Source organism: Ovis aries, chromosome 22 (genome assembly GCF_016772045.2).
Source record: "Ovis aries strain OAR_USU_Benz2616 breed Rambouillet chromosome 22, ARS-UI_Ramb_v3.0, whole genome shotgun sequence".
In the NCBI taxonomy this organism is placed as follows: domain Eukaryota; kingdom Metazoa; phylum Chordata; class Mammalia; order Artiodactyla; family Bovidae; genus Ovis; species Ovis aries.
The window spans coordinates 46,021,129-46,042,005 of NC_056075.1; the positions used below are offsets into that span (position 1 = coordinate 46,021,129).

Genomic DNA, 20,877 nt, shown 5'->3' on the forward strand with positions numbered 1-20,877 from the left:
CATTATTTTCTTGCAGTTGCTTTCATATTTAATTCCAAAGTTTTCTCTAGTTCACTCTAAACCATCCTTTACAAATGCCAAGTGAAAGCTAGCAGGTTTTCTGTTTTGATGGCAGCAATTATAAGTGTAATTGTAAAATTCATTCCAAATTTTATTTAACTTGATAACCAGTTAGCTGCCATCAAGTGCCTCAGATTTCATTTATCATCTGTGCAGGCACACTGTGGAGTCTTCAAATAACAAACTGTATACAAATTGAACGTTGGTGCTTTTGTCCTTTTCACTCATTACTGCACTGTTCACTGTTTTCTCTGCTATTTTCTCTACCCTTCAGTCCAGTTTGCAAGTCGGCACGGTCTTCTTCTGGAGCAATATACCATTTTTTTCATGGTTGCGGAGGATGTCCCTCCCACGTCTGTTAAACATACCCCTCAAAAATCATTAAAAGCTGTTAACTTGACTACTGTTTATGTTTATAGTAAATGTCTCAACATTGCTTTTTGATTTTGCCCTGGCTTTATGTCTTTCTATGAACTCTTGTTTTGGTTCAAATGGAGCTATCATTCCTGTTATTGCATCTGAAAGCAACGATTATGGTGCTTACAATTTATTTGAACTGTACCTAGGAAAGAAAACAAGTGAGGGACATCTCATTTCTTTTAGCGTTACCTGGAAAAATGGATTTGAAGCAAGGTTTGAGGGTAGTCAGTTGAAGTGAATTTGTGTTGCCTTTTCCCGTGACTCTCACATTTAATTTCATCCCTTCGGAGGTCTTCAGGCCTGAAACAGACTGTCCACTGAGTGGTCAAAGACGGCACCTTCCTCCAGAATCAAAGCTATTGAAAAGGAAAGCCCTGTGCTTGAAAGGTTTCTTCCCAAGGGTTCAAGAGCTTCGCTGAGCATCCCCTTTGGAATTTTAACTCATCTTTGCTCTTCAGCACATTCTAGTTGGATGAGTGAGTCAGTGAGTGACTCACTCAGTTGGAGCAGGGGTGCTTGCCTTTGTAAATGGGCTGAGCACTTCCTGGCTTCCCCTTTTATTAATATAGCGTGTGATTACTGAGCACCAGTCTCTTCTGATCCACTGTCCTTTCCCGAGTGTCCTGGCGGGTGAGGGGAGGGGCAGGGGCCGGGATGACCAGCACAACTAGGCAAGACCCTTCCCATCCTGTTGAGCTTGGTCCAAGGGGTCCAGACATGTCCATGCAGGGCTCTGATGGAGATGTGCCAGAGGTGTGTCAGTCCTGTGTCCACTGAAAAGCAGAATTGGTAGGGTATATATTTCTAAAATTTTTAGATTTAGTTTTGGCTGTGCTGGGTCTTTGTTGCTGCATGGCCTGTTCTCTAGCTGCAGTGAGTGGGGGCTCTTCTCTGGTTGTGGTGCACGGGCATCTCATTGCAATGGCTTCTCTTGGGGGGCATGGGCTCTGGGGCTCATGGGCTTAGTTGCCCTGCTGTATGTGGGATCTTCCCAGACCAGGGATCCAACCTGTGTCCCCTGTGTTGGCAAGCTGACTCCTAACCAGTGGACCACAGGGAAGTCCCAGTAGTGTATATTAATTAATATATTCGTAAATTGCAAGGAATTGGCTTACATGACTGTGGGGTCGCCTAGGCAAATCTGAAGTCTGTAGGGTGGGCTGGAAACTCTGGGACACGAGCTGACACTGTGGTCCTCAGGGAGACATCTCCCTTCCTCTGGGAAGCCCGAGTTCTGCCCTTCACATCTTTCAGCTTTTTGGATCCTGCTCGCCCAGCTTACCTAGAATGGTCTCCTTTAAATAAAGTCATCTGATTGGAGTTAATCATCACGTCTACCAATTTCCTTCACGGGACACCTGGATTGATTGGCAGCCCGGTGCTATATAGCCTGGCCAGGTGGACAGATCGGTGGCATTCACAGCAGGTCATGGTCCCACTTGCCTTGGTCTTGGTGTTGGGTCACGTCTGTATGTGTAGCTGAAGAAAGACTGGATGCCCGGTGCTGGGCCATCTCAGCTGCATGGTCTGGGGCTCAGTGAGTGAGTCAGGGAGCAGAGGGTGGTAGATGCCAAGGGGCAGATGGGGGACCACCTGGCTTTGTCTGGAATCTGGAAGGAGAGAAATGTGGCTGGAACATGGCTGGGGGATAGACAAGTCATCGAGGAGTGGCCAGGCTGTGGCTGTCTTGTGTGTTTGAGAAAGAAGCTGGGACTTGGGCGTCTTGGAGTTCCAGATCCCTGAAGGTGCTCAGCAGAGAAGGGACTGAGCCAGGCTGGCCCACCTGGAGTGTCTCTGCCATGGCGGAAGCTTTATCTATGGAGTGCTCTGCAGGCTCTGCTGGACTATAGAGGATGCGGGGCACTATCTTCCTACTCTCCCAGGAAAAGCCCCCAATCGGCATCTCTTGGGAAGCACTGCAGGGCTGTGGATGCCTCGACCTGGTGGAGGAGACCCTGAGCAAAGCGGGTGCAGATGACAAAGCAGGCAGGAGGGAGAACCTTCCAGCCAACTTGTTGGGAGGTGGCCTGGGCACAGGCAGGAGGTGAAAGTGGACACAGGCAGGTGGCTCAGAGGGTAGAGCGTCTGCCTACTTGGGTTTGATCCCTGGGTTGGGAAGATCCCCTGGAGAAGGAAAAATGGCAGTCCACTCCAGTAGTCTTGCCTAGACAATCCCATGGACGGAGAAGCCTGGTAGGCTACAATTCATGGGGTTGCAAAGAGTCAGACGCGGCTTAGCGACTTCACTAGTCCCAGTTCGTGGGGGCTCCTGAGCCTGCTTGGAGGGCAGCGAAGGGCTGGTGAGCAGACCCAGTGGGCGGAAGGGCCCTGTGTGCAGAGGGGACATCTCTCTTGGTCTGTCCTTCCGTCATCCTCAGAGCATCCTTGTGTGCCTGCTCTGTGTGCCGTTACAGCCCCCCGGCCAGCTCTTCAGGTCCTGACATCCAGATGACGTCTGCTCCTGGGTGGGGATGGCGTTGCTCTCCAGAACATCAGCCTGCTCTGGATTTCGTTCTCTGTTTTGTCCAGCAGCCAGCAGGAACTAGACAGAACCACCCCACCCCCAACCCACCCCACTCCACCCTGCCATGATCACCTTTTGCACTTACTTCCACCAATGTGCTGTGACCTCCTGCGTGCCAGGTGCTGGGTACCTTGTGGTGAATTCAGTCATGAACAGAAGCACCATCTCTGGCCTCAGGGTGCCGAGTCTAATGTTTCATAACCCGTGGGCTCTAATCGCCAGGACTGATTCTCCAGGGACCTGCGAGGCGCTGTCGTCAGAGGCCAGGGCGCCAGGGGTCTGTGTGTGATCGTGATGGGAGCTTGTATGCTCTGCGGCTGGGGTGGGGGTGGTTGGAGAAGGTACTTTTGAAAGAACACATTTGTTGGCAGATTTTGAGCTTTCCCCACTTTCTTTCAAAAGAGGTTTTGTCTATGCTCTATGCTGAACAACTTATAACAATGAGAATGCCATTAAGTAGAGGAAAAAGCATCTTTTTATGAATAAACAAGTACATTTGTACAAAGAAGGGAGAAGAGGTAACAGTATGTTTGGGCTGAATTGTGTAGCCAGCAAATCCATACTGGAAGCTCTGTTCTGAGTCCTTCCAAGTATGACTGTATTTGGAGACAAAGCTTTTAGGGAGGCAGTTAAGGGGAAGTGAGGTAGTTAGGGTGGCCCTGTTCCCGTAAGTCCTTGTGAGAGGAGGGAATCGACATGGACAGGGACTTCCCTGGTGGTCCAGTGGCTGAGACTTTGCCTTCCAATGTTGGTGTGTGTGGCTTGGGAAGTTAAGATCTCACATGCCTCAGAGCCAGAAAATGAAAAGTAAATCAGAAGCAGTACTGTAAGAAATTCAGTAGACTTTAGAAATGGTTCACATTTAAAAAAAAAAAAAAAATCTTAAAAAAAAAAGTCATGGACACGTAGGAAACCCACGGGGAGAAGGAAGTTGTCTACAACCAAGGGGGTGCCCACCTGCTGACACCTTGGTCTGGGGTTTCTGGAAGTCACTTGGTCCATGGGTGCTATAACATCCCTTGTTGACTCACCCCTGTAACCGCAAGTACCGATGAGTTTCCTGAGCTTGGTTTTGACCTCCTACCCTCCTCCTCATCCCGATTCACCCGCCGCCTAGGGGAAGGGATCTTGCCGACGTGGCCAGAGCTTGATCCAGGCCCTTGACCCTCTTCTCCTGGAAACAACCCTGCTGAGGTTTCCTTTGTCCTCGGGGCTCCACCCGCTTTGGTCTCTCTTTGACTTCCTCCTCCCGTGCCTGTTCCTCTGGGCCCATGCAGCCCTGTGCTGGGGCCCCGTTCCTTCTGATCCCCTGTGTTTCTGGAGCAGGCCCACGAGCTCCTCTCCATCCCCCTCTTCCATACAGACAGGACAGATGGACCTACGACTTCCTCAGCCATTCCCCTCCTTGCTGGCTGGTCTCAGCCCCAACCTTCTTTTCTGCTTTCACGTCCTCGGTGCACCCACTGTATTTCCTTCCGTTCCCCTGTTTACCTGCCATGGCAGCATGCTTCCAGTTCGGGGGAACCTCTTCCGGTCTTGGGGAACCTCTTCCGGTTTTGGGGAACCTCTTCCGGTTTTGGGGAACCTCTTCCGGTTTTGGGGACCCTCAGGATAACTGAGGAGTCAGGCGCCCTGCATCGAAGATTCTAGGAGAGTAAACCCCGGCCAGGGGAGGCCGCTGCTTGTGTCCCGGCTCCAGGCTCGTCCTGCCTTTCCAGGCCATGGGGATGGTTGGCTGAGAGGCCAGGGCGGCCGTTGGGGTAAGAGGAGGGCAGGCGAGCAGGGGACCGGACACTCAGGTCTCCAAGAGAGACGTCGCCCCGAGCTGGTGTCTGGTATAGCCATAATTAGTCTTCCTGACCAACTTTTCCTTTGGAGAAGAGACTGACCTGCAGAAATATTTTTAATTACCGAACCCCGAGCTTTTCTTTATTTGGGGCAGCATTGATAAAAATCCCCCTTTCTCTGCCTCTGAGTACATTTTTGCAGAGTTCTTAATTTGGTTGCGCGTGGTTTAAATCCTCTGACCTGCATTGTCACTGTTTGCCGAGACGCAGCTATGGAAGAGTCTATAGAAGGGGTTTCCGGGGTGACATTTCAGGACAATGGTCGGTGTTGGGATATCTGCGTGCCTCTCCTTTCTGGTTTCCATGCACTTCTGCTTTGGCGGATTGTCTCACATTTTGCTTTAATTAAAGTGCTGATGGTGGCTTGCTTCAGGCGAGACGTGGTTTTCCCGGTGAACCAGGCAGTGACATTGGAATCATCATTGCGTTGACTAATTTCATGCCTCATTTTAGAGGAAGTTTGAGGCACCCTGCTGTTCCAGGGTGCTGGTCTGTCTTGCCTGGAAACCATCATGAGGGTCAGCCCCCCGTGTTACAGCTGGAGGGACAGACAGTGCCTCTGAATCACTAAGTAAAGAGCAGTCCTGTGTGCCATTTATAGTAGGTGGGGGTGGGGTAGGGAACAGCACATTCTGTTTTTTTTTAAAATATTTTCAATTAGTTTTCTGGTGGTGAAATGTATGTAGGTAAAATTTACCATCTTAGCCATTTAAAGGTGATCACTTAGTACATTTATGATACTGTGAACCCGTCACCACTATCTGGTTTCCGTGCATTTTCACCACCCAGAAGGAAATCCATTAGGGTCACTCCCTGTTACCCCCTCCCTCGGCCCCTGGCCATCTCTCATCTGTTTTCTGTCTCTAAGAATGTGCCTATTTTGGGTATTCGTGTAGGTGACACTTTGAAGTGTGTGGCCTCTTAGGTCTGGCTCCTTTTTAAAAATTTTTTATTGGATTTTAGTTAGTATTGGGGTATAATCTTTACTGTAGTAATGTGTTAGTTTCTGCTGTACAGCAAAGTGAATCATCTATACATATACATATATCCTCCTTTTTTTGGATTTCCTTCTGACGTAGGTCACCACAAAGCACTGAGTAGGGTTCCCTGTGCTCTGCAGTGGCCTCTCATTAGTTATCTATGTTATTGTTATGGTTGTTCAGTCACCAAGTCATGTCCGACTCTTCGCTACCCCTGGCAGCACGCCAGGCCTCCCTGTCCCTCACCGTCTCCTGGAGTTTTGCCCAAGTTCATGCCATTGCATTGGTGATGCCATCCAGTCATCTCATCCTTTGTTGCCTTCTCCTTTTGCCTTCAGTCCTTGCCAGCATCAGGGTCTTTTCCAATGAGTTGACTGTTTGCATGAGGTGGCCAAACTATTGAAGCCATAGCTTTAGCATCAGTCCTTCCAAAGAGTATTCAGGGTTGATGTCTTTTAAGATTGACTGGTTTGATCTCCCTATAGTCCAAGGGACTCTGAAGAGTCTTCTCCAGCACCACAGTTTGAAAGCATCAGTTCTTCGGTGTTCTGCCTTCTTTATGATCCAACTCTCATAACTGTATATGACTACTGGAAAGACCATAGCCTTTACTATATGGACCTGTTTTATCCATAGTATTAATATCAATAGTGTATACATGTCAGTCACAGCCTCCCAGTTCAGCCCAGCCCTCTCTCCCCTGCCTTGGTGTCCATGTGTTTGTCTTCCACATCTGTTTGTCTCTTGGCTTCTTGGTATATTTTCAGGGGTCATCTGTGTTGTAGCCTGTGCCAGTACTTCCTTCAGTTTTATTGCAGAATCGTGTTTCTATGTTATGACTAGACTGTATCCATTCATCAGTTGATGGACATTAGTTCTCACTTTTTGACTATTGTGAATCCTACTACTACGAACGTTCTGCTACAAGGTTTTCTTGGAACACCTGTTTTTGTTCTTCAGAGAGAGAGAGTTGAGAGTGGACTGCTGGGTCAAACGGTCATTCTCTTTAATTCCTTGAGGAATGGGCATTTCTTTTTCTTGTATGAACTCCTGAATTACACATGCAAGTTGATGTGGAAAGGTGCCCCCTCCTTCTTTATGTGAAACCTTTCTCTCTAGGGCAAATGCAGGGCCGTCTTTGATGTTTTTGGACATCTAGGATCTTCACTGAGATTCGAGGCCCAAGGGGTTCAAGTTCACGCAGCGTTTTTCCCTGAGCAGGAGAGGGGGTATCTGGAACGAAGAGAAGGAGAACACGTGAGGTCAGAGTCACGGGACAGCAAATCAATCTGGAGAAGTTAGAAATTACAACAGGTATATTTTTCCAGGAGGGCTTCCTGTCAAAACCCAGGATTCCTAATCAAAGATGGCAACATCAGTATTATTTACAGCCTCCTAAATTGTGGAACCTGTGACATGGGCGGGCCCCTGGGCCAAGAAGACTTGAACCCTGTCTTCCAGGAAATGACTGAGCACTGGCCATGCATCAGGCCTCTTCCTGCAGGTTCCCATTTCATTCTTACAAGATTCATCCTCTGGGAGAAACCAAGAGAAATCAGTACTGCCCTACCCCGGGGTTCAGGGGCCAACTTTGGGATAAAAGGAGCAGATTGTGGGATGCAGCTATGGTGTGTCTCTCGGCTCTGGATTGCCGTGTTTAAGTGTAAATCCTTTCAACATAAATAAAGCCAGAGTTTCCCCTCCTTGTTCACCCTAGGCATATTTCAGGTACTCTAGACACGTGTACCGAGTGGCTGTTACATTGAACAGAGCAGCTTAGGTTGTGTCCATCATTGCAGGAGGTTCTCTTGGACAGGGCTGGCGAGACCATAAATACTGGAGTGACCACAGTGGTGATACTGGTGTGCTGGAGAGGCAGGTGGGGAAGGACGTGTCAGTTTTCAAGCCTGGAAAGGTGGAATCCTGGCTCTGTCATTCCTGGTCAAGGCCTGTCCCTCCCCCTGCTCAGGGGTGTCATCCCTGATCAAGGCCTGTCCCTCCCCCTGCAGGGAGGGTCTGCTGCTCTTTGTGTCACTCAAAGCAGGTGGTCTCAGACCCTTGCCTGTGCCTGGTTTATTCCTCCGAGCGTGGTTAGCAGGAGCGTTGACAGTAAATGCTGACAGACGTCTGCGGTGACGGGCACTGCTGTGTCATCCAAGCGGCATTTTGGTTTAGTGGGAAATCATCTTCATTTTATTTTGCAGAACTGTTGGTTGGAGACAGATGGAAAATAAAAGTCCACTTTCGTCTTTCACTACAGGGAGCGGGAGAAGTCTTTCCCTTTGGTCCTGGGATGGGAGGTGCGTTCATTTCCCAGGACTGCCTTAAGAAGTGAGCGCAGTCTGGATGGCTTAAAGCTTCAGAAATGTGTCATCTCGTGCTTCTGGAGGTGTCTGCAGGGCCACGTTCTTTCTGAAGACTCTGAGGGTCTTCTCTCTTCTCCTCCAGCTTGTGGTGCTGTAGTTGCTAAGTCTGTCTGACTCTCTGCGGCCCCGTGGACTGTTGCCTGCCAGGCTCTTCTGTCTGTGGGATTCTGCAGGCAAGAATACTGGACTGGGTTGTCATTTCCTTCTTCAGGGGATCTTCCTCACCCAGCGATTGAAGAAGCCATGTCTCCTACATTGGCAAGAGTGTTCTTAACTGCTGAGCCATCTGGGAAGCCCAATGAATAAATAAACAACCCTGATCTAGTGTGCTCTCATCTTAATTTGGTTTCAGCTGCCGAGTCCCTGTTTCTAAGTAAGCTTGCTTCTGTGGTCCCTGATGTTAGCAGTGGGACATGCTTTGTTGAGGAGGGGACATAGCTCCACCCACTGTGGGCTGGTTTGTGCCATGGGTACAGGGCAGCCAGTGTGTGCAGGGCGTGGGCTTAGGGCGGGAGTGGAAGGGAGGGCCTGGTTCTTCGTGTTGGGCCCTTGTCTGTTTCACGGTTTCCTCTCTACGAGAGGACTTTCTTCACCTGTTAGGCTGTGTCTGATGCTGAGTGTCTCCACAGCCTTGGCCATCACCTCTAATGGTTTTTCTGGGAGTAGTTGGGGTAGGCTGGGGCTCGGCGGCAGTGGGAGGTGCTGGGAGGGCAGAGAGAGTCAGGCTCCCTCCTGCATCCTGCCTTCTCTGCCGGGCCCCTTGGCCTGCCTGCTGATGTTCCTCCAAGTGTCCGCCGTGAGAGTCTTCAGTGTCTGAGTAGAACACGAGGGTGGTGTGTTGGGCCATTCAGTCGCTGTTTTCCAAACTGCCTCACTGTGGTGCTAGCCTTTAAGATGCTCTGAATGGACCATTTTCGTCTCTGAATTTCAAGTGTGTTTCAGGGAATCGCCATCATTTGAAAGGCATGCTTTGCTTCCTGGAAACTGTCTAGACAGGTAACCAATTTTCACCAATTTGGAGGCGGTGGAGTCCTGTTCAAAGGATTGCCCCCTTCCTGCTGGGCCTCCTCGCTATATGGCTGTGCTGGTAAAAAGTGGAAAAAAAAAAAAGAGTTCATAATTTAATTCAGATTTGTTCTTGCTGAGATTCCGGAAAGTCTCCTCTGTTTTGCATGAGTCAGTTCCTAGCAAATGGGTTTTAGAAGGCTGAGGAGACCACAGTGGCTCCACACTGCTATTTTTGTTTTTTTTGATAGTAGCCATCTTTATGGATGTGAAGTAACATCTCATTGAGGCTAATTTGCACTAATGGTTAGTGATGTCGACCACCATTTCATGACTATTGGCTGTAACAGATTTTTAAGAGTAGGGGCTTGCATTGGGTTCACTGAAGAATGCTTTCCTCGTTAGCTTTTTGGTTTGGACTCTGTGATAGTTAAACCTGAAACTGCTCCATGAATCACTCTTCTAGTGATCTCCTCTGACTGCTCACTTGTCAGTCAGGATTGCATGAACCATCGCGTTGGCGTTCGAGACGGGGAATGCTATTTGAAAGACCAGAGTCTGCTTCAAGGAAGCTTGGTTACAAAGAGAAGAGGTATTTTTAGAGTTAAGACACAGAAGATGTAGGTAGTCTTGATTGAATGCAGCGTAAGGAACAAAAGCAGTCACTGCCATTGTCTTTCTTTTTGTTCCGGATTCTTCTGTGTCTAACTGTGGCTCAGACTGTCACGTTCTTGAATCTCTCCAGTGTGCTTTCATCATTTAACTGCATGAAGCCATCATGTCCAGTCATCTGCTGTGTTTAATTTATTCCCTATGAAAGATGCAAGCTCTGGTCCAGGGGAACCTCTTGGCTGAACTGGTGTTACTACGCTTATCTGTATCAGGAAAGTTAAAAAAAAAAAACAACAAAACTCATGGTTTCACAACCCTGAGGAAGGAAAATGTGGTCAGAACTGAATCAAATGGACAGAAAACACACTGAAACCAAAGTCCTAGAGAGAAAGAAATGAAATGACCGAAAGAACTATGAAACGGCAGGAAATGCTCAAAGTTTGCTAACTGCTTCTGAGCCTGGTTCTTCTGAGCCTCTTTGGTCATGTCCCACATCTTCCAAAGATGGAATGTTGACGTCTGAAAGGAGAATTTGTGGACCGTATATATTTTAACTTCAAACCTCCAAATGGAATCATTTTTATGCGTATTCTGGAGAAATATGTAAATTAATAATTGCTTCATACATTATTCAAGAAAAACTTATTTTGTATCACCGATAGCTCTTGTAATCTTATATAAAGATATGCTAATGGGTTTAATTAAAATAATTATACTGAATAATGTAGCCTGAACTTTACCCTAAAATAGTGTCTATTAATCTTCATCAGTAGTAATATTTTTAGATAGAGAGACACTTACAACGTTAAACCAATACTAGATGGAAAATACATTTTTTTTGTTTTGTTTTACAGTTTGGATTAAGTTGGCATTCTCATGAGATGCATGACAATTAAATTTGCTTAGAGAAGAGTATAAAATGTAATTTCTTCAACCTGAAATATTTCAGCAATTAGAAAACTTTAAGCGTTTTCTGCCATTTCATAGTTCTTTTATGTGTTTCATTTCTTTCTCTCTAGGACTTCAGTTGCAGTGTGTTTTCTGTCCATTTGATTCAGTTCCGACCACACTTTGCTTCCTCAGAGTTACGATACCATGAGTTTCTTTTTTAACTTTAAATTATACTTTTTTGTTACCCTTCTCAGAGATGATTCTCTCTTTCTCTTTTAAATTGTATAGTTAATTTAGAATATTATGTTAGTTTCAAGTGTACAGCATAGGGATTCAGTTACACACACGCCTATATACGCATGCATATTCTTTTTCAGGTTCTTTTCCATGTAGGTTATTATAAGATACTGAGTATAGTTCCTTGTGCTATAGAGCCCTTATTGTTGATCTGTTTTATAAAGAGTAGTGTGCTAGTCCCAAACTCCTAAATTACTCCTCCCTAATTCTCTTTGGTTGGAGAAGGAAATGGCAACCCACTCCAGCGTTCTTGCCTGGAGAATCCCAGGGACGGGGGAGCCTGGTGGGCTGCTGTCTATGGGGTCGCATAGAGTCAGACACGACTGAAGTGACTTAGCAGCAGCAGCAGCAATCCTCTTTGATAACTACACATTTGCTTTCTATGAGTCTATTTTTGTTTCGTAGTAAGTTCTTTTGTATCAGGATTCCTTAGTGGCTCAAATGGTAAAGAATCTGCTTGCAAGGCAGGAGACCTGGCTTCAATCCCTGGGTCAGAAAGATCCCCTGGAGAAGGCAATGGCAACCCACTGCAGTATTCTTGCCTAGAGAATCCCCCTGTCAGAGGAGCCTGGTGGGCTGCACTCTGTGGGGTCACAAAGAGTTGGATGCAACTGAGTGGCTAACACTTCCGCTTCCTTTTGTATCATGTTGTTTTAGTTTGCACACATAAATGATAGCATGGGATATCTGACCTTCTGTGCCTGACTGACGTCAGTTGATGTGACCATCTCCAGGTCCGTTCATGTTGCTGCAGATGGCGTTATTTCACTTTCTTATTGATGACCAATGTTCCACTGCATATACGCACCACATCCTCTTTATGCATTCGACTGGTGACGGACCTCTACGTTGCTTGGGTCTTGGCCATTGTGAATAGTGTTGCTGTGAATAGTAGTGTGCGTGTATCCGTTTGGGTTAGAGTTTTTATCTGTATGAATGCTCAGGAGTGGGATTCCTGGATCATACGGTAAGTCTGTGGATACCATAAGTTCTTGATTGCCTGGATGTTAAGTGAGGATGCTAATATTAAGAGGGACACTCAGCAACTTGCTTGTCTTTTAAATGCACGTGTTGCGGGAAGAGGGACCCCTTCCAGGGCCCGAAACTGGGCTCTTGTCTAACACTCGGAAATGAAATGTCTGAGGAGACACTTGTGCTGACAAGGCAAGAGATTTTATTGGGAAAGGGCGCCTGGGCAGAGAGCAACAAGGTAAGGGAACCCAGGAGAACTGCTCTGCCATGTGGCCCGCAGTCTCCGCTTTTATGGTGATGGGATTAGTTTTGGGGTTGTCCTTAGCCAGTCATTCTGACTCAGAGTCCTTCCTGGTGGCACCCGCCTTGTCCAGCCAAGATGGATGCCAGAGAGAAGGATTCTGGGAGGTGGTCAGACATGTGATGTCTCCTTTTGACCTTTCCCAAACTCTTCCAGTCGGTGGTGGCTTATTAGTTCCATGTTCCTTACCAGGACCTCCCGGTCATAAAACAACTCGTGCAAATGGTGACTGTGGTGCCTGGCCAGGGTGGGCGGTTTCAGTCAGCGTGGTTCCCCTAGCATAAGTAGAAATAGCTTTGCCACTGGCCCCAATTTTGTTTCTTGTCTCTGTCTGTGTCTTGCAGCCTTTCAGTCCCTGCTCAGTGGTGTGGGGAGCCCTATTATAGGTTTCGGTGGTAATTAACTGTTTTACCTAAAGCCTTCCTGTGCCCAAGTGTGAAGGCGATTCAAGTGTGTGCTCTCAGCGTGTCAGTGGGTCATTTTTTTTCATCTGTGTTTGAGGCCCAAATACAGTTAGAATTAGAGTCCCTCCTCACGTGGGCAGATCAAAGCCTTACCAAGTTCAAAGAGAAATGCCAGCCAGGACTTAAGCTGCCATTTCCTTAATTTAGGTACATTTAAAGTCAAATCTGAAGGAATAAACTTCCTTAGAAAGCAAACATGGATAAGTTCCCTGACGACTTAAAAAGCAGGAGACGAATACACAAAGCTGAAGACAGTGAGTTCGTCTGCTTTCCTCTCTTGTGCTGGTCTCTGTTCCTGCTTAGTCCCCATCCCAGGGCTGTGTTAGCCCAGGTTATGTGGTCCCCAGCTCACGCCCTCAGAGGGCATGGAGGAACAGACTCTCCTCCAAGCTCAGCCCTGTGTCTTGGGCTCATCCCCGAGGCCCCGTCCCCTCGGCCCGTCCCCTCCCTGCCCTTCACCCTCAGGGAACTGAGGCTGCCTCTCCAGTGGCCCACAGGGAACCTCGCCAAGGCCTGGGTAGAGTCCCGGCCTCTCTCCCCTCCCTTTCAAAACAGCCTTGCACATTCTGAGCAAGACTTTGTTTAAAAAAGAAACTGATTTACCAAAAGCAATGCAAAGAAAACAACAGCAGAAAGCAGACCTCCCCAGTGCTCTGTATTCCTGTCATCCTTTCTGTCTCTGAGAGTTGGCAAATGATTCTACATATTATTTACCGCTTTAATCAGGACTTTGTAAAGGTTTTCACTGAATGGAGTTTTGCACGTTGAAGAAGCTTTTTTTTTTTTTTTTTTGATGCCGACCATTTTTGGAAAGTCTTTATTGAGTTTGTTAGACTGTTGCTTCTGTATTATGTTTTGGTTCTTTAGGTCCTGAGGCATGTGTGGGTCTTAGCTCACCCAACTAGGGATTGAACCCACACTCCCTGCCTTGGAAGGCCAGGGAAGGCCCCGTGAAAGTTTGTGTGTTCACATTTGCACACAGCCGCATGCTCTCTGGTCTCCACACCCAGGGGTGGCCCTGGCTGTTGTCTGTGAGCACTTGTGATGAATTGGGGTGTCGCATCATCTCTGTGGGGACCCTCCACTCTCCTGACAGTGTTTGGAGGCTGCCCTGTTAACCACTATTAACCTGCATCCTTTCCCATCGGGAGGTATCTGGAAAGCCCTCTTCCTGAGTCCACACACTACGAGGCGTAGGCAGCAGCCTGACTCAGAGCCTGAGTCCTTGTCCAGGGTGGGGCCCCGGCTCCTGGGTGTTGGCCGCTTGCCTCCCTGTCCTGTCTGCACTGGGGACTTCTGTTTCTGGAGGTATCTTCTGCAGGTGAGATTCCTCCCAGCCGCCTCCATCACAGGCAGGAGCCCCGCCTTGTCTGCCCGGAGCTCACATCTCAAGGGGCTCTTGAAGCAGCAGCCCCGTGCACTTGAAAGAGACCTGAATTCAGTGGAGCAGCCGGACTCCACCAAGGAGCCCAGAGCCTTTTTCTGCAGGCGCAAGCAGAAACCCAAACACTTAGAGATCTCGTCAAAGAACCAATATTAGAACTGGGCAAAGCAAAGCTGGCTGGGCCGTTAGCAAGAGTGGGTGATGGCACATGCTTTTTCAGGAGACCTAGGCTGCCCGGGGTGGGTAGGGGAACCTCAGGGTTCACCCTGCCTTTTCTGGCAGCTGGTCAGCCTGGAGGGGATACATTTCGTGTATCAGCTGACATGGCCCATTTCTGTGCATGGAAAGCAGAGAGGCAGAGAGTCTTGAAGATGAAGGTGCTTTTGTGCAAAGGTCTGTCAGTCAGTGGAGCTTCCCTGGTGGCTCAGCGATAAAGGATCTGCCTGCCAAAGCAGAAGACCCAAGAGATGCGAGTTGACCCCTCGGTCAGGAAGATGCCCTGGAGAAGGAAATGGCAACCCACTCCAGTTTTCTCACCTGGAGAATCCAGGGGGCTACAGTCCATGGGGTCGCAAAGAGTCGGACACGGCTAAGCAACTAAACAGCTGTCAGTTCGTGAGTCCTGGGGATTCTACTGTGTCCAGGGCCCTCGGGTGGACCACAGCTGTGGGGCCCTGGTCTGGGGGAGACAGACACGCGGCCCATTGAGTAATATTTCTGGATGCCTAACCTGGAATCTGTGTGCCTTGGAGAAAACAATGGCTAAGCTAAGGACCGAGCAGTCACCAAGGTTTGGGGCAAGGACAGGAGGGACGGGAACAGTGACCCAGGGAGAGGGAGCAGCATGGACACAGCCGCGGAGTTAGCAGAGGGGCCCGGGATGAGGGGAGACTGGGAGAGGCTCCACGTGGTTAGAGAGGGTCGCCAACCAGGTGGAGTTGGAGGCCGCCGACCAGGACAGCTAGGGAGGAGGTGGGGCCAGAGCCTCGGAGGCTGCTGGGCGGTCAGGAGCAGAGCAGTACTGCCCTCAGATGTCAGTCAGACTTGCCTCTTAGGAAAGTGGCTCCGGCTGCGAGTGAGCCGTGACCTTGAGGGGCTCAGAGTGCCGGCGGGAGCTCCCTTGGGAGGGGGTGCTTCCTGATAGAGGGAGACAGAAGTAGCCTGGACCAGGGTGGGAGCTCTAAGAATGGAGAAAGCAGTAAAGGCAAGGGATGTGGGATCAGGAGGATCCACCAGGCTCTGTGATTGGCCCGAAGTGGGTTGAAGGGAATACAGAGCAGGAGGCTGTGACCTGGGGGTTTCAGGATGCAGTGCCCTGAGCCTGGAACATCAGGGCGTGGGATGGGGTCTCATCTGAGGCAGGGGGTTTCAGCTTCTGTGAGACTGCCCTGAACCCAGCAGCTGCTGGATGTGTGTGTGTGTGTGATGCTCAGGAGAGAGGTGACCCCAGAGACAGACACTAGGAGTCAAGCTGGATGGAGGGGGTCCTCCTGGGGGGTCTGTGGACAGAGGCGAAAACTCTAGAACAGGACAGCTAGGACACCCACCTTTCAGTGAGGGGCAGGGGACACAGGAAGGTGGCTGCCCCGGGAGGTGAGGGGTCACAGCAGTGTCACGAGAAGTCACCTGGGGCCTGGCCTGGCATCCCTGGGGCCCGGGCAGGAATGGAGGTGGGGTGGCGGCTGAGGGCAGGTGCAAGGAGCCTGCAGGGCGGCGGGACTGAGCCCTCAGCTTGGGAACCATCTGTGCAGGGCAGGGAGGTGTGGGGCGTGGGGCTCTGGGTGGTTTCAGGGTGTGCACACGTGTGACGGGAAGGGGCCGCTGGGGTGAGAACTGGGCCCCCTGGAGAGTGCAGGGCGGGAAACACAGGAGGCCCTTGAGCAGACAGTGGGGCGGGGGGCTCCCCTCCGTGGGGCCAGGTGCTGCCTCCCTTCGCCTGGAGGCATGGGCAGAGGCCAGGTGTCTGGGCAGACTTGTTTCGGCTTGAGTGGTGGGCAGGGCCGCGTCCCATTTTTCCTGAGGGTTTTGATTTCCTCTGAAGGCGGTGAGCTGAGTGGGGAGGGGCTGGGATCCTGGGCTGGAGGAGAGAGAGGCTGAAGTGGTCACCATGGCAAAGTGAAGGGTGGCGTGGAGCCCGGGACCACCAGCGATGGGGAGCTGGAGGTGGGGTGCGGAGGAGACACCCCTGCCTTCACGTCGTTCTGTCTGCCCGTCCTTGTTTGTGTCATCTGGGACCGATGTGGGTTTATGTTCTTCTCTGACCTCTGTCATCCTCACGAACTGTGAGACGTGACTTCCCTGGGATCCAGGTCACCTGGCAGGATGCCCTGTTAACCAGCATTTGGGGGTCACAGTGGGTCTGGCCTGCCCTCTGTGGGTGTCACTGTGACGTCAGGTGGCGGAGCCCTCGGGAGCCTGGTTAACGTGGTTCCCCGGGAGCCCTGGGCAGCCGAGGGTGGACCACGAAGGCCTGCCTTGTTTGCCGCTGTCTGTTGGTCCTTGTGAGCTGGTATTTATCACCTGCTGCAGGCAGATGCTGCTTCGTGGGGTTCAGGATGAAAATCGTGGTGCTGATGGGTCCTCACCCTCTGGGGACCCTCACAAACTAGACAAGACAGTTTCAGGCCTGAGCGCTCAGCTGTGCAAACGTTTATTATTAAATGTCACAATAAATATCTTTCAGTTTTTCAAAGCAACTCCGAGGTAGTTGAAGCAGAACTTCAGAAACAGGAATGAAATTGTTTCCATTTAAGGTTCTTTTCAGAAGTTGCCTCTCGAAGCGGGGAGTTGGGATTCCTTGACCTGGCCGGCATTGAAGGACGGGATTACCGTTGGGGGGAAAGACACCGATAAGTCTGTTGTGCAGACTTTTTTTTTTTTTTTTACAAATTATTTATGTATTTGCATTTTATTATTGGCTGTACTGGGTGTCTATTGCTGCGCGTGGGCTTTCTCTAATTGCTGCTCACGGGGGCTTCTCTTTAACTGCGGTACGCAGGCTTCTCATTGCAGTGGCTTCTCTTGTTAGAGAGCACAGGCTCTGGGGCACTCAAACTGCAGTAGTTGCAGCTCACGGGCTCAGTAGTTACAACTGCTGCTGCTGCTGCTGCTGCTGCTATGTCGCTTCAGTCGTGTCTGACTCTGTGCGACCCCAGAGATGGCAGCCCAGCAGGCTCCGCCGTCTCTGGGATTCTCCAGGCAAGAACACTGGAGTGGGTTGCCATTTCCTTCTCCAATGCATGAAAGTGAAAAGTGAAAGTGAAGTCGCTTAGTCCTGTCCGAGTCTTAGCGACCCCATGGACTGCAGCCCACCAGGCTCCTCCGTCCATGGGATTTTCCAGGCAAGAGTACTGGAGTGGGGTGCCATCACCTTCTCCGGTAGTTGCAACTCCCAGGCTCTAAAACATAGGCTCAGCAGTTGTGGTGCACAGGCCTAGTGGCTCTGAGACGTGTGGGATCTTCCCGGACCGAGGACTGAGCCCGTGTCTCCTGCACTGGCAAGTGGATTCTTGTCCGCTGCGCCACCAGGGAAGCCCTGTCGTGCAGACTGACAGGTAACCTTGCCTCCCTGTCCTTGAGCATCTTGACTGTGGAGCGTAGAAGCTTTTGTGGGGTGGTTTCACTCTCACCCTGGAGGTGGATAGACTGGCTCCACAACCTGGCAAACGGCTTCACTTTCTTATCTGTGAAAGGCATTGGTGGTAGGCCTCTCGTTTGGCTGTGCTGAGGGCTTATTGTCAGGAGAGGCAAGCTCCTAGAGAAGTGTCTGGCAGTTACAGAAAATTCACAGGTGACACCAGAGGAAACCGGAACTCATCTTTGAAGTTACTTGAATCTGACCGCTTAACTCTTGGACACCAGTGTTAAAAGGTCCAAGAGTCTCTCAGGCGTTTTTCATGGCTGTCCCTCTAGTAAATATATTTTTATTCATTTAAAAATGTAAGGTATAGCTTGTACATAGTCATACAGGAGAGTTCTGACCACCACCTGCCTTCTTCAGTCCTTCACTAGGGATAAGCTCTCCCCAGACTCCATCCCCGGGGAAGCCCCTGAGGTGTGCTCCCTCCCTCTAGTTGTGCCTTTTCTTGAATGTTCTAAAAATGGAATCAATTTGAAGCTTTGAGCTTGTCTTACATCTCAGAATGCACTTGAGGTTCATCCACGTCATATATAACCGCGTCCGGGTATTTTTCACGACTGTGTCCTGCCCCATTGCAGGGACTCATGTCCTAGTATTTTTCATGACTGTGTTGTACCCCATTGCAGGGACTCACATCCTGGTGTTTTTCATGACTGTGTTGTGCTCCATTGCAGGGACTCACGTCCTGGTATTTTTAATGACTGTGTTGTGCTCCATTGCAGGGACTCACGTCCTGGTATTTTTAATGACTGTGTTGTGCTCCATTGCAGGGACTCACGTCCTGGTATTTTTAATGACTGTGTTGTGCTCCATTGCCTGGACTCAAGTCTTGGTGTTTTTCATGGCTGAGGCATGCTCCATTGTAGGGACTTACCTCTTGAAAACATTTAGGTTGTTTCTAGGTTTTGACAATTTCAAGTAATTGTAAACTTTCAGACACAAGGTTTTGTGTGAACCCGAGTTTGCATTTCCATGGGGCCCGTCTCAGGAGTGTGATTGCTGGGCTGCATGGGGAGTGCTTTCTCAAACTTGCGGATCCAATTTGCTTTCAGACCTGTAGCATCTCCAGAAAGCACATGGTATGGTCAGATTTTTTTTTTTTTTAATTTTGGCTTAGCGATTCTAGTAGACGTTAGTGGTATCTCTTTGTGGTTTTAATTTGCATTTCCTTGGTGGCTAGTGATGCTGAGCAGCTTGTCACGTACCTATTTGTCACCCATGGATCTTCTTTGTAAACAGTGCCTCTTCAAAAAATCATTGGCCTATTTTGGGCAGAAGATTGCTTGCTTATTATTGAGTTTTAAGAATTCTTTGTATATGGTGGATATAAATCTTTATCAGATGTGTGATTTTCAGTTATTTTCTCCTAGTGTGTGGTTCATCTGTTGTTATCTCAGCAGAAGTTCTTTTGAAGAGCAGAAATTCTTTATTTTGATGACATATAATTGATTACTTTTCCTTTCTTTTAGGGACTATGCTTTTGTTGTCATGTGAAAGAAATCTTTGCTTAGCCCAAATTCACAAGTATCTTCTGCCATTTTATAGGTTTTAGAATAGAAGATCTATGGATCTAAGTTCCATTTAAAGTGAATTTTTATATAGGGAGTGAGGTATGAAAGGAGTTTCATTTGGTGCTGGAGGAGGCGGCGCCTTTGTCCCTTTGCTGCAAATCAGTTGACCGTATATACTCAGGGTATTCTTTTTAAAATGTGTTTCTGCCTACTTGCTTTTGGAAAACAATGCTGATAACTGTTTTTGGTAATAGGTGTGGCACTATCTCTTCATCCAGTGCTCTTTTCAATTAGATTCTGAGCTTTATTGCAGCCCCTGGAGGTATTTAGATGAAAATAGTTTCCCTCCATTTCATTCAGGAAGTGGGGGAAGGGCGCCCAGCCTGATAGAAGGAGTCCTTTAGAGTGACAGGCAGGGGTGGGGGTCAATCCCAGCCAGGGTCAGGACTCTTAAAATTCCAGGACTTTTCCCCAATCAGTTATAAATGATGGGCACTGAGGCTCTGGCTTCCCACCAAACGATATATATTTTTTTCCCCCACCAAACTGAATTTTAATTCTAGCTCAGCTCAGTACTAACTGTGAGATCAGGGGCAAAGTCATTAACATCCCCATTGTCAGTTACCTTGCCTTCCAACACAGCGAACTTCCTGTAGGATTTATGTTGAAATTAAAGATAAAATATATAAGGATTTAGCACAGTGCAGGAGCTTCCCAGGTTGGGGCTCAGTGGTAAAGAATCCACCTGCCAACTCAGAAGAGATGGGTTCAGTCCCCAGGCCAAGAAGATCCCCTGGAGGAGGAAATGGCAATCTGCCTAGAAAATCCCACGGACAGACGAACCTGGTGGGCTGCAGTCTGTGTGGCTGCATAGAGTCAGATACGACTTAATGACTAAAACACCAGCAGCAGCATAGTGCAGGGCATGTATTAGAATCTATTGTTATTAACGTCAATTTAGTTTTTGAAAGTATGGGTTTCCTAGAAGATATGGAATATGAATAAGGGAAATAAAGTTACTAAAGAAGAAAACGATTCCAAGTTAAGAGACCTAGATACACAGGCAGTCATTGTTGCAGTGAAACAAAGGCAATCACTGTAATTGTTGGCAGTGGGACGCTGCAGTGGATCCGATGGCTTGGGGGCACAGGTATTCTTTTGCTGTAACTTCCTTAGAGTTAAGGAGAAAATCACATAAAAGCTTATTAGCGCAGTGTAGGCATTCACTGGCAACCCACTCCAGTACTCTTGCTTGGAGAATTCTGTGGACAGAGGAGCCTGACCGACTGCAGTCCATGGGGGTCGCAAAAAGTCGGACACAACTGAGCAACAAACTTTCAACTTTCACTTCTCAGGCATTCAGAGAGCAAGCAAAGAATATTGGTTTAAGCGAATGCTGTTGTTACTATTATGTGTCAGGATAACCATGTAACAAATCTCCATTGTTTGTGTATCAGAGGCTTTTTATCACCCCTCTGTCTCTGTTGTGTCTAGCTGTCAGCTTCTCATCTGGAAGTGCTGCCTTCTTGATGTGCCTCTGGTTCTTCATAATGGTTGCGATTTTGTGTTCACATTTGCCAAACTGCGTGACGCCCAACCTCCT

The 20,877-nt window shown here is 48.8% G+C and overlaps 1 protein-coding gene across 2 annotated transcripts in view; it reads left to right on the forward strand.

The window, feature by feature from the left end:
- Nucleotides 1-20,877, forward strand: part of DOCK1 (dedicator of cytokinesis 1) — a 569,019-nt gene that overhangs the window by 159,503 nt on the left and 388,639 nt on the right. The window lies entirely within an intron of this gene.